The sequence below is a fragment of the Callorhinus ursinus genome, unplaced genomic scaffold (genome assembly GCF_003265705.2).
Source record: "Callorhinus ursinus isolate GAN/ISIS: 27379988/994484 unplaced genomic scaffold, GSC_fseal_2.0 scaffold8, whole genome shotgun sequence".
Classification (NCBI taxonomy): domain Eukaryota; kingdom Metazoa; phylum Chordata; class Mammalia; order Carnivora; family Otariidae; genus Callorhinus; species Callorhinus ursinus.
The window spans coordinates 51,533,936-51,547,297 of NW_027397070.1; the positions used below are offsets into that span (position 1 = coordinate 51,533,936).

Sequence of the window (13,362 nt, forward strand, 5' to 3'; positions counted from 1 at the left end):
TGACTTTAATCAATGAGAAGGTAAAGATTGTGATGATTACATAATACATAAAATGTCCTTAATATTTAATAGTGCTACCCTTAAGGGGACTTCTAATTCTAGTCATGAGGAGATCACATAGACTAGATTTATCCCCCTACCTTAAACAGAAAAACTAGCAGGGGATGGAGGGATGTGAAAAATGATATTCAAATATACAACGGGCAACACAGGCCAGTGGTCCCTGAGAAAAATAAAACAAAATGATCTCCCTGATTGACCCCACCTACTGCCTACAGAGTTTCCAGGCTGCAGTATGGAAAAGGGGATCCCAAAAAGAACCAGAGGTCTTTCTGAATTGAGGAGACAAGAGATTGGCGTTCAAGAAGGCTAAAAGAGCTAGAATTAGTGGGGCAGAGTACCAGAGAAGGAGTTACACAGAGAGCAGCCCCCAGAAATCTGAAGACAGGGTGCCCTCGAGTTTCTGGCTGAATACTGATGTGCATGCATGTGAAAGGAAACTATCCAAGGGTTAAGGAAGAAGAGATAAACAATTCCTGAAACTCACACAGGGCTGAGAATAGTTCTATTCCAACCACACTGATTAGAAAGATCTCCTTATACATGGGGAATTGAGTCTTCAGTATGGCATTACCTTAGAAGTAGGGCTAAATTAGTCTTAGACTACAGGCTGTCCTATCCTAATGATAGGGTCTGTCCTAATGAAACTTAAAAGCAAGGCTTAAAAGGATGAGACTGATTCCAAGAACTTTAACTGCAAACTAGAACAAAGCCAAACAAAAGTCATCATTCAAGTACATGTAGTTCACAGTTTGGCATCCCATCAAAAATTACCAGGCATGCAAATAAGGGGGACACTATGACCCATTTTTAGGAGAAAAATCTATCAATAGAAATAGGTCCAGAGATAAAAATATGACAAAATTAGTAGACAAAGATATTAAACAGCTACTATAAACAGGTCCAAGAAGGCAGAGGGGAAAAAAACAGGAACATGATAAAGAGAAATGGAATATGCAAAAAGAACCAAATCTGACATGAACAAATGCACTGAATGTGACTGAAAATAGATTAGACATTGCAGAAGAAAAGATCAGTAAACTTGGAGACAGAGCAATAGAAAATATCCAAAATAAAACAAAGAGGAAAAAAAGACTAAAATATGAACAGATCATAAATGTGGAACAATATCAAATGATCTAACATGCAAATGGAGAGGGGAAATACTTGAAAAATATAATGGCAAAAATTTTCTGAATTTAATAAAAACTATAAACTCACAGATCCTATAAGCTCACCACACCCCAAGCAAAATAAACACGAAGAAAACCAGTGAGTGCACATATTTAAATTGCTGAGACCAGTAATAAAGAGAAAACCTTAAAAATATTCAATGAAAAATGCATTACATATAGAAAACTGAAGGTAATAATGACAGCAGACTTCCTCTGAGAAACTATGTAAGCAAGACGACCATGTAGTGACAGCTTTAAAAGTACTGAAACCAAAACACTTTCAACCATGAATTCTATGCCCAGGAAAAATATATATCAAAACTGAAGATGAATTTGGGCGCCTCGGTGGCTTAATCGTTAAGCGTCTACCTTCAGCTCCGGTCACGATCCCAGGGTCCTGGGATCGAGTCCCACATTGGGCTCCTTGCTCAGCGGGGAGTCCAGTTCTCCCTCTCCCTCTGCCCCTGCTTGTGTCCCCTCTCTTGCTGTGTCTCTCTCTGTGGAATAAATAAAATCTTAAAATAAAAACTGAAGGTGAATTTAAAACTTTTTCAACATTAAAGACTTTCAACATTTCAACTTTAAGAATTGATCACTAGAAATTTTTCAGAGAGAAAATGATACCAGATAGAAATTCGTATCCACAGAAACATGAAGAGCGCCAGAAATATGTGAGTAAATACAAAAAACATTTTTTGCATTTGTTAAATTTCTTTCTTTGAGAGATAATTCACTGTTTATAACAAAATTAATAATAATGTAGTATGGATTTATATGTAGAAGTAAAATGTATGATACTGATATAAAGGATTTGGTTTGGCACAAGTCAATTGCAGTTTAATGATATGCAAATGGCAGTCCTTATATTAATTCAATCACTTCATTTAAAGCACCTGGCATAGGACCTAGCACATAGTCATTAATCCTAACCATAGGTGTTACATTTATTCCTGAATAATTTGGATTTTTACACTGGAAGTTAGAAGTACATTATTCAGTGCCATGACAGGCCATATTGAGGTTGAGGAAAAAGGGAAAATCAGAAGGGCTGATCCTGTTTTTATTTAAAATTTTGATATTGTGTTCATCATGGACTTTTTGCATTATTTTTAATTTTTAAAAATATTATATTAACATATTATTAATGCGGGAGGGGTTGATGCCTAAGTCTAGTGCCTCATCCTTGGCCCAGCCTTGTATCACTTATGTAAATAAAAGAAGCGGGAGAGAGGCTTATTCCTTGATTACATAGCCCACTGATCAAATATTGTGGAATTATAGGTGTGGCCTCCCACTCTGAAAGAATGGGAGCTGTAAGTATCCTAAGGGTGAAGTGTTTTCACTATTCAAGGCATTTCCTATGCCTTCTTTCAAATATCCAGTTCTCTGAAAAGTATTTCTACAAAGAATTCAGTTTACTGAAAAGCTGTTTGCACAACTCTTCATAAAAATGTTTTGCTGGAAAAATGACTTCAAACAAGAATAGTAATTTGGTAACAGTGTTCAATTTGTGTCAGGTATTGTTCTCAGCATTCTACGTATGTCAAATGATTTACTTCTCTCCATAGTCCTATGAAATAGGTACCATTTTTATCTCTATGTTTATAGATGAGGAAATTGAGAAACTTTACAGTTACATGACTTTCTCAACATCACACAACTGGAAAGTGGCAGTCAGGATTTGAAACTAGGCTTCTTGATCTGGGGCCTCACTCTTAACCACCACACTACATGGCCTTTCACTCCCAAACTTAGCAGGCAGAGATTCAGAAAACCATAGGATGTCGGTAGGCAGCAAACATATCTAGGACCCTTTAATTCTTGCTTTTTATGGTCCCAGATATTGACTTGACTAGTATCATGGGTGGGTAAACCACACCGACAGCTGGTTCCACTGCCTAAATATTCAGGAATATAAAAGAATGTTCTCCATGATTTATAGTTAAACAGGCTGTTCACTTGCAGAAAGAGACACACAACACACACACACACATACATACATCCTTGGAGTATACATGGGAATTCATTCCACTTGTCAAGAGAGATTTGTGTAGAAAGCAAGAACACTTACTTGGATCACTAAGGCCTGAAACCCTTTTTCTCATTATATCTTTGCAGTCATGAAGTCTCCTGACAGCATGTCAATTTGGAAAATGGTATCTCTGTTGAAAGCTTGATGAGTACATCTTATTTTTAATGCTAACTAATTCCTGCTTGCAGATAATCCTCTTCGAGTGATGTTTACATAAGATACACAGAAATGACAGGATAAAAATAGTTACTATGAAATTCTCCACAGGCTATAAACAGTTTTAACTTTTGGCAAAAGGACTTTATTATTTACATACTCAGACAAATATAGGTCATGCTCTTCTCAGATTATTAATGTTCTTTTGCAAATAATTGACAGTGTGTAAATATACCAACTGAACCCCTTACCGTGTCTTAATTAAATTCTAGCAATCTTGTTCAGAGTCTTGTATATCTGGTTTATCTTAGGGTCATCATTAATATATATCAATAATATTACAGTCAGAGTTCTTTTCTTGCCTTGCTACAGTCAGAAGTAATTTATTTCCAATGATAGATAAAGTCTAACGCCAAAATCTCAAGATTCCAACCCCCCACTGTCCAAAAGTCCATAAACTTCAAATAACATCAACTCAAATGCCATAATCTTAGTAGAGAATGAGGTGGCAGATTCGGTAACTGAAGTAAAGAGCACACTGGTTTACATTAAAACAGTTATTTCTCTGTCAAATCCTCACAGCAAGAACAGAATCTCAGTTCAACATTTTCAGGCCAAATGAAGCATCATGTTTATAAATAAAGCCTTCAGTCCTTTTTCTCTCTAAGCAGTAAATTCTTTGCAACTTCTGGCATTTGCAGTATGAACATCTGTCTGATTTAGTTGTAGGACAAAGGTACTCTGTTATGGAAAAAGCAGCATTTCTTCACTCACCCATATCCCAAAACATTCCTAAAATGTAGGTGTTCTATGGAGTCTGTGGTAGGTGGAATAATGGCTCCCAAAATATGTCCACATCCTCATCCCAGGAACCAGTGAATATGTAAATTATACGGCAAAAAGGACTTTGCAGATATGATTAAGGTTAAGGATCTTCAGATGATGAAATTATCCTAGATTATTCAGGTTGGCACAATTAATCACATGGGTATTTAAAATAGGAAAACCTTTCTCAACTGGGTTTAGAATCAGAAAGAGAGATAAGAGTACAGACGAATGGCCAGAGACATGCAGTGTTGCTAGCTTTGAGACAGAGGAGGGACTGGACTTGGGTCCCCTCACCCTGATCATGAAATCCAGCATTCCTTGACAGCTGAAACCCTATGCGCTATGCCTACTGAGTGGCGTACCTTGCAGGAATGCAGAAGCCGAATGCTTACCAAAGGAGGGACTCGACGACAAAGACAAAGATGGGTGAAGATTGGACCTAACCAGTCTGCATCAAGGTGGGCCCCAGTGCTGACCTTTCATCCACTTTTTCTCTCATTTTAATACGAAAAATTATGTCCAGGAGTGAAGATTTAATATGCTAATGAGACATGTACATGTTTTACCCACTGTGTTTATGGGCCCAACTTCCTGTATCTCTCCCTGCCCCTCCATGCTTAGATGTCACTCCTTTCATGCCTTAGCCCCTTTAGATACAGTTCCCGGTCTTTGTTCTGAGAGTCGGTAGGAAGGACCCTTTCCTTTGTGCCGCCTCCCTTGTGAATCGAGCATAAGCCCCAATAAAAAACCTTGCCTGGAAATTCTCACTTGGCCCCGTTTGACTACACTACTTGCAGGGCCCAAGGACCTGAGTCAGTAGCAGCTTTGAAGATAGAGGAAGGGACCACAAGCTAAGGAACCTGGAACACTCTCTAGAAGCTGGACTAGGTGAGAAAACAGACTGCCCCCCTAGCGCCTTCAAAAAGAAATACAGTCATGTCAACACCTTGACATTTTAGCCCAATCACACCTGTGTCACACTTCCAACCTGCAGAACTGTAATAAATGTGTGTGTTTTAAGCGACTAAATTACTAGTAATTTGTAACAGCAACAATAGGAAATACAAAATATATTCAAGTTCAGAGGCAACTCAGCTTCACAAGGAATATGATTGCACCTTTACAATAGGTATTTTTAGCATCTTTCCTACCAAAAGAAATGCCTTGTGATGGTTAATTTTAGGTGTCAGATAGACTAGCCATGGGGTTCCCAGAATAAACATTATTTCTGGGTCTGTCTGTGAGGGTGTTTCCTGATGAGATTAACACTTGAATCGTAGACTCAGTAAAGCAGATTACCCTCCCAAATAGGCATCATCCAAACCATTGAGGGCCTGGATAGAACAAAAGGTGGAGGAAGAGGTAATTTTCCCCTTTTGCTTCCTGCCTGCCTAAACTGGGACAACTCATCTCATTTTTTTCTGACCCTCAGACTGGGATTTATACCCTTAGCTTCCCCTTTCCTCAGGACTCAGAATAAATTAGACCATGGGCTTTCTTGTGTCTCCAGTGTGTAGACGGTACATTGTGGGACATCTTTGTCTCCATAATCTTGTGAGCCAAGCCAGTTCTACAAAATTATATACACATATATATATACATACAGATACCTTTGTATCATACTGGTTCTGTTTTATTTAATTGAGAGAGAGAGAGAATGAAAGGGAGGGGCAGAGGGACAAGGAGATGCCCCGCAGAGCAGGGAGCATGACTTAGGGCTCTATCCTAGGTCCCTGAGATCAGGACCTGAGCTGAAGTCAGACACTTAACCAACTGAGCCACCCAGACACACCTGAACTCACTTTTCTTTATACAGAACCATGTATGCTATTAGGACGTAAAGAATTTATTAATCTTCTATTTTCCAAGAAATAAACTAAAAGAGTGTTCTTAGGTACTGAAACCAAAACCACAGAACTAGAAACCTCAAGTTTCAACAATTTTTCATCTGTCCCTAAGATACAAGATCCTCAAAATTTCCTAACAATTAGCAACTTTTGATTTCTCATATCTTGGGTTTGCCATCAGGTTGTAAGGATAAGAGATGGGGGAGGAGAGGTAAACACAGGCCTGACTCCTGGGTGATTTCCTTTGAGCACCAGAGTTTCACACCTACTTGGCCGGTCAATTTATCATTTACTCATTCCTTAAGCAAATACAGATTGTGCCTCTATATTTCCAGGCACTGTGCTAGGTGCTGGGGATACAGTGATGATTGTGACAGGCTTGCTTCCATCCCAGAAGCTGGAATTTACCGAGTTTACACAACAATGAGAGTTAACAGGACAGTAAGAACTTCTCCCCAGCTCATGAGTACCTGGTAGAGAATTTTGCTCTGCAAGAATGAAGACAAATGACTTAGTAACTACTGAGACTCACTTCACCCTCTAGGTGACTTCTAGCTTTGCATCTAAACCCATTCCTGGCCAGCAAGAACAGAACCACAGAGGCCCTACAACTTCATTCTATTCTCTGCTCTCCAAAATGCTTTCTTTGTGCACAAGTTGAGCAAGCCCTCTAACCTGGTTGTTCTCAAATTCTAGTGTGCAAAAGAACCACCTGGAATGCTTGTTTAAAATACAAGTTCCTGGGCTCTCATACAAGACAGCCTGATTAGGTGGGTGCGACATGAGATCCAAGAATCAGAATTTTTAAACAAATACTCCAGCTGAAATCTGCTCAGATGACTACAGATTGCACTTTGACAAACTGATTTAATTCCTACATTTTTCATATCCATAAGGCTATGATGTTATTACCATTTTTAAAAATAATTTTTGGTTTATTCTGAATTTTAAAAAATTTTATTCATGTTGAAGAAAAAAAAATCACACAAACAATAAATCAGCCCACGTTCTTTTATACAGAGATAACCACTGTTAACATTTGGTAGGTTTTCTCCCATCTGTTTCCTAATGGAACTAAAAAATATTTGAAGTCATGCTGTATATAAAGCTCTGGGTCTTGCCAATTTCAAGTAAATATTATAAACAATTACCTATCTGATTAAATCCTTCAAAAGTGGAGTAGCTTTTGATTGGTCTTCTTTTAAGTTGCTTAGTAAAGCTTATGAATTTTCTTTCTGTCAATTTTACATACTTTGTAATAATCTTATTCTTAGATATTTTCAAATTTTGTGATTATTAAAGAAATTATTTCTATTATGTTTTCACATTTTAAAATCCACGGATGAAAGGTTACTCTAAACTTTGCCGTGAAAGAGAGGAGAAGGCAAGGGGGTCAACACTCAGAGAGGAAGACCCTTTGCTCTTCTTTGCTACCCCCTTTATTGGTCCTTCAGGATAATCACAAATCCTTATCACTCTTTCTCAAGCCCGTGATGTGTGACAAGGGGTCTTATTGGAGCTAGGAGGATCTGATTACAGGAAAGATACGATATGCTAATCTGTGTGTTCTATGAGTTCTGCTAAACATAGCCTAAGGGACAATGCATACATCTCTTAGATCACAGGGCAGCTGTTTGGGTGAAGAAAGCTTCAGGGAAGGCAACTCCTAGTGGCATTCCTACGGCACAGTGGTCACTCAGGCCTCGGCATTCCAAAGGCCTACGCCCTTCTCCGAAAACTTGCCTGCCCTCAGCAGCCTCCGTGTTACATTTTAGCAAGCCAGGTATTATGGCTGATTTCATGCTCTACATTAGCTCCAACATCTCCCCTTTCTTGTTTCTTTAAAGCAGCAGCAAGTAGTTCTTGAGACAGTTGCGCTGTGTGGATATGCTTCACATCTCTGGCAGTGGATCGGGCATTTATTCCAATTTTGCAGACTGTGATGAGAAGAAGAACAGTGTTATTACAGTAGCAACTCCAAAGAATGCCCATTTTGTGGAAGAGAACCATGTGGCCGGGTTCAGCCACCGCAGATTGTTAGAAAGAGATTGCCAAGCTTCTGTAGGAAGTGTATGATTTTCCACCACCAACAATGAGGCGCGGATCTGGTCCTTTAGCTGCCGAGCGTCAAAAGTTAAAATATCATGGAGTGACCCATACATTTGTTTCTTTATCTTTTCCCAACAATGTATGGTCTGGTTCCAGGGCATGGGGGGAACAGAGATGGATCTGCGAGCCCAGTCACATAAGAGACCTTGCCGATAGGCTAAGTCTTCTTGTTTTTCCCCAAGATATTCAATAGCAGCTTCCATTAGTTAAAGACGTACTAATATTTTTTGATCGATAGTTTGTTGAAGTTGAAATTGCCTTGTGGTATTAATAGCCAGCTGATCAACAAAGGTAGCAGTCTGAACCGACTGAGAAAGAGAGGCAAGTGACAGTAATAATTGAGATAGCCATGATTGCCAGCAATGAGCAGACCCAGAAGCACTTGGATCCTCTAGAATCTCCTCGGCTTTCCAGGACGTCTTCTTCAGGTCTCCCCAGGTCATGAATTTGGCCTTGTGGGTACTGGGGAGGCGCATGATGAGTGGCTGTTTTTCTTCTAGATTCAGGTGACTCATCTGAGGGACTGGATTCCGGCCGTGCCAGGCCATGGTCATGTTTAACGTTTCTAGCGGGATCCACACTTGTCAGTCCTTAGTGGAGACCCAAGTATAACTTTGCCCCCATTTTATAAGTTCTACTGGTCCCTGCCAAATGCCCATGTTTGGGTCCTTCCAGAGTACTTGGGCTCGTGTGTTTGGCGGGGAGTGAGGTTTAAAATGTTTTTCTTTAGCCAGAGTTTCAAAATTAGAATTTAAATTAAAAAGATTTATAGTAAGCAATGCTTTCTGTAATTGTGCTATAGGATCCATATCTCCCCCTTTTTGTTTTGTATCATGCGTTTAAGGGTAGAAAGTGCTCTCTCAATAACAGCCTGATTATGACTGATTTGCCTCCGAATAGCTTGCTGTAATTTATTGATGAATTCGATAAACGGTTAATAGAGGCAAAAGAGCCTTGAGGAGTGCCCTGATCAGGGATCCGTTCCCAAGCTCATTTTGCACAAAAAGAGAATTGTTCAAAGACTCGAGGGTCCATAAGAAGTTGTTGTCCTACATCTACACATGGACCTCTCCCCTGAAGCACATGAATGACTATGGGAACTCCTGCTAAGTGACTGAGGAGCTTGCTGTTCACATAAATCATCATATTCAGTTTACCAGATCGAATACTGAGGGGTCCCAAGTACTGTTTTACATAAATGCTTTGTTTACAAATGAATATTTTATCACATTTCTGTAAGTCATTGATATCTTACGAGAAAGTTTCCTTCATCTGGAAGAGCAAACATTAGAGAGTCAGCAATGTTTTAAATAAGAGTCACAAAACTGTAATAATCTTTTAGTTCATTTAGTCCCATGTTACTAATTCTTGTTTAATTTGAATTCAGCTTTAGTTAGTTCTGCAAGTTTTTACCCATTTCAATCTTTAGGTTTTTAAAGATATCAAAACCTGTATTTGTCCTAAGACCTTTATATGAATTTCACTGAAGATGAACCTCATTTTGTAAGAGAATAAGAACAATTATAAATGACAAAAACTCAGAAATGGACATTGTTAATGATCTAAGAATTCTTTATGATGCAATTGACAAGGAAATTCAGTTATTTCTGTGACATGTGAATCACTTCCAATAGCCAGAATATCGAGTGTTGATGACCTTATACCAGAGGGTAACATACCAAATGAGCCTAATTAGTCAACGAAATTTTGTTCATGATTTAAATCTTGGGGAAGTTTGTTAAAACCTTAGAAAGTTTTAAAGCACATACCTAAATAGGATTACAGATCATTACAAAACTCACTTTTTATTTAACCAAGGTGACAATAAGAGATTCCAAAGGCAAATATGTAGGGTTATATAGTTGTTAGCAAAACTTAGCTCCTTTAATATTGAGAAGTTTTAACTAAGTAATCAAAGATCTGATAATAACATAACATGAAAACTCGTTTTCTGGGCAGACAAAAGAAAAAAAAACCTTTGTTTACATTTTCTTATCAAGAGCAGACCAATAATTCAAGAAAACTTTGTCTTTTGAACAGAGAGAATTTCAATCTTATATCACTATTCAGATAATTCTCATCCAGTATGTCAGGAGGGAGTTTACTAGCCAAACATGTTCGGGCAAACCCATTCTGCAAGGCTCTTAGACTGGGGTCCTGGTGTAGAGCAATGAAGGTCTAGGTATGAGCAATGGGTACCCTAGGTCCATTTATCTTTAGCTCTGAAGATCTAACTGATAGAGCCCATTGAGGCCATGCAGTGTTACAGGAGACCAATCCTTTCCTAAATTTTGCAATCTGAATTGTTTCCAGTGGGTTAAAAAGTACCTCAAGGGAGAATCCTTGGGGACTGAAGAAAAGAGGTTCATTACCTAGGAAATCCCCTGACTCCCAGGTGGCATCCCAGGCGGGGGATATGTCAGAGGTTCCTGGTATCAAAGCGACCAGAGGCATCCCCCAAACTAAATCGTTATGACCACTGCCACTGATACAGGCCACTGTAGGAGAGAGGCCTGCCTTCCCCACCACCCCACTTCCCCATCGCATTCTAGGCTATGATGGGTGCTTGTGTATGGACCAAAATCCCGTGATGCTGTGCTTGAAGGTCGCACCGTGAAGGTCACGCCTTATTTTACCTTGCCTTGAGTCTTGAAAAATCCACTGTTTTTAACCCATGGAGAACACTAGAAAAGCTTTACAAGGGGGAAATTACCCAATTTTTTTGCTTAAGTAGTTAGTAGAGGACATTGATGGAAAACAGTAAAGATAGAAATCCATCATGGGTCTAAGCAACATTCCAACACATGTAGTCCTTACAGCCAACTTCCCTAGGAAACGGTCCCCTGTAAGTATCACTTTGCAGATGTAGCCCCCAGTAAGGATCGACTAAGTGGGGGGACAAAAGGGGGAAGGTGATGGAATTTCCTAGTTGGGCGTAGGAGGGAGCTCTTCCTCTTTGTTGGGTCTAACTTGAGAAGTTAAAGGGCTAACTTGGGGAGCCAAAGGAGTCGTAGGTTGCCCTTTTTCCTTAAAGATGTTTGAGGTGTCCTCAGTATGTAAAGGGGCCAGGGCAGAAGTGACCAGACCCTACATAGTAAGGGAAGCAAGAGAAACCTTTTTACCTTGTTTAAGGCAACATTTCAAGTTCTTTCCAATTCTCTCCCATACTGCTAAATCTAAAGTTCCTCAGTCAGGGAACCATGGGTTCTGTTCAATAACAACCTCTAACAAAACCTGAAGTTGGTCCTCCATTACAGAGGCCCTGCTCCCCTTAAGGAGCTGTTTCTCATTTATAGTAGCCCCGTTAGCCTTTAAAAATTGCTTTAAGGAAAAATATGACAAACAAACAAAAAAAAGGCAAGGAATACATCATCGACCCAGAACAACTAATACCAAGGCACACTTTTGTAAAATTACTGGTATTTAAAGAGAAAGAAAAAATTCTTTAGGCGTCCTAGGCATATAGGCAAAAAAATAAAATGAGATTCTCATCAGGCTCTTCAACAGCAATGCTTTAAGCCAGAAGGAAGTGTTATAATATAGGGAAGCTACTCAAAGAAAGTATGAACCAAGAATTTATATCCAGCAAAACTGACCTTCTATAAAGACCCATTATTGCCTTGCAAACACTCAATGTTTTTTTCAGGAGCCCTTGCTGAGTTGTCTACTGACAACGAGCTCCAGCCCAACAACATGCCTGAAGAGACATTGCCATGAGAACTGGTGGTAAGCACTCAGTATATATTTACTTGGAGAAGTAACACTATAAAATAGTTAAAAGAGAAACAAGTTTGTAGTGACTATATGCTCTAACAATGTAGTTATAGTACAGTCCCTCTAAGTGGTGGGGAAAGGGCACAGTGGATGCAAACATTTTTGTATCCATTTTTGGTACTCTAGTTGGTTGCGTCAGTTTTACCATTGTTATTCTGAGACCCTGGCATGTATAAAGTGGCAAATCAGTTATTGTAGAATCTTTCCAATTTTTCATCTCCTGTCCTTGGAAACCAAAGTTATATGCCAGGTATATATAAACTCTATAATCTATATTCATAAACATATAATAAAATCTATGTCTATATTTATATAAAATACCTAATTCTATTCACTAAAAAGGGCTAGAAACAATGACCAATCTAGTAGCAGTCAGCATATATAACACTCAGTTAATAGTCTTGAAATGCCCTTTTCTATTTAAGAAAATAGAGGGACCTCTTGGAGAAATGGATGATTCTAGAGGTGTGGCAGGAAATATACAAGATGAGCCTGGAATATCTTGTCTCACCAGGTAACAAGGAAGTCATCGAGGCTATCTAACTAGACTTAGAAACCAACCTAATGTTGGTACAATTTCAGCTGCAACAAAGATTATAATTGCATTCGATTGAAATGCATCAAATACATTTCGGTAAGTTCATAATGATATTCAGCAAAAACACTAACTGATCACCTTCTGAAGATGGTATAGAAACAAATTATATTCTTAAAACTATGTAAATAAAACAGAAGAATGAAGTATTTGTTCCACCTTTCCTATATGAACTGTACCACTGAGTGACCAAATAATAGATTAAGAAAAACATCTTCTTATAAAATTATTACAATTGATACAGGAAAACGAAATGACACAATATTGCCATTTTGCAACCTGCCGTGAATTAGTATATGTAGCCATTGTACACAATAGCAGCTAATATCAAAGAGCAAACTCTAGCCATGTATGTTCTTCTTGATAAAAGAACACAGAATCGGGGCGCCTGGGTGGCTCAGTCGTTAAGTGTCTGCCTTCGGCTCCGGTTGTGATCCCAGGGTCTTGGGATTGAGCCCCGCATCAGGCTCCCTGCTCCACGGGAAGTCTGCTTCTCCCTCTCCCACTCCCCCTGCTTGTGTTCCCTCTCTCGCTGTGTCTCTCTCTGTCAAATAAATAAAATCTTTAAAAAAAAAAAAAAAACACAGAACCACCTATAATCATGCCAGAGGGATAGAAACTGGCTGGCTCAGCTGCCAATATGCAGAATTAGCAAAGGCCATGTTGAATTGGCCTGGGAGGATGCAGTAGACAAAATCCAGACTTTGAGAAACTCTATGGGTCAAACAGCATAACAGACAAACTACAAGGAAAAGAAAGCGATATGGGGGGGCAGTCTATGGTTTA

General features: G+C 39.1%; 1 long non-coding RNA gene across 2 annotated transcripts in view; it reads left to right on the forward strand.

Annotated features, from left to right (window-relative positions):
• Positions 1–13,362, forward strand: part of LOC141373292 (uncharacterized) — a 130,696-nt gene that overhangs the window by 88,179 nt on the left and 29,155 nt on the right. The window contains exon 4 of one of the 2 annotated variants that reach the window (XR_012379110.1): positions 3,354–3,457. The exons of the other annotated variant lie outside the window; for it this stretch is intronic. This is a non-coding gene — a long non-coding RNA (uncharacterized lncRNA). Of the gene's footprint in view, positions 1–3,353; positions 3,458–13,362 lie in introns of those variants that run through there. 2 annotated transcript variants of the gene reach the window in all.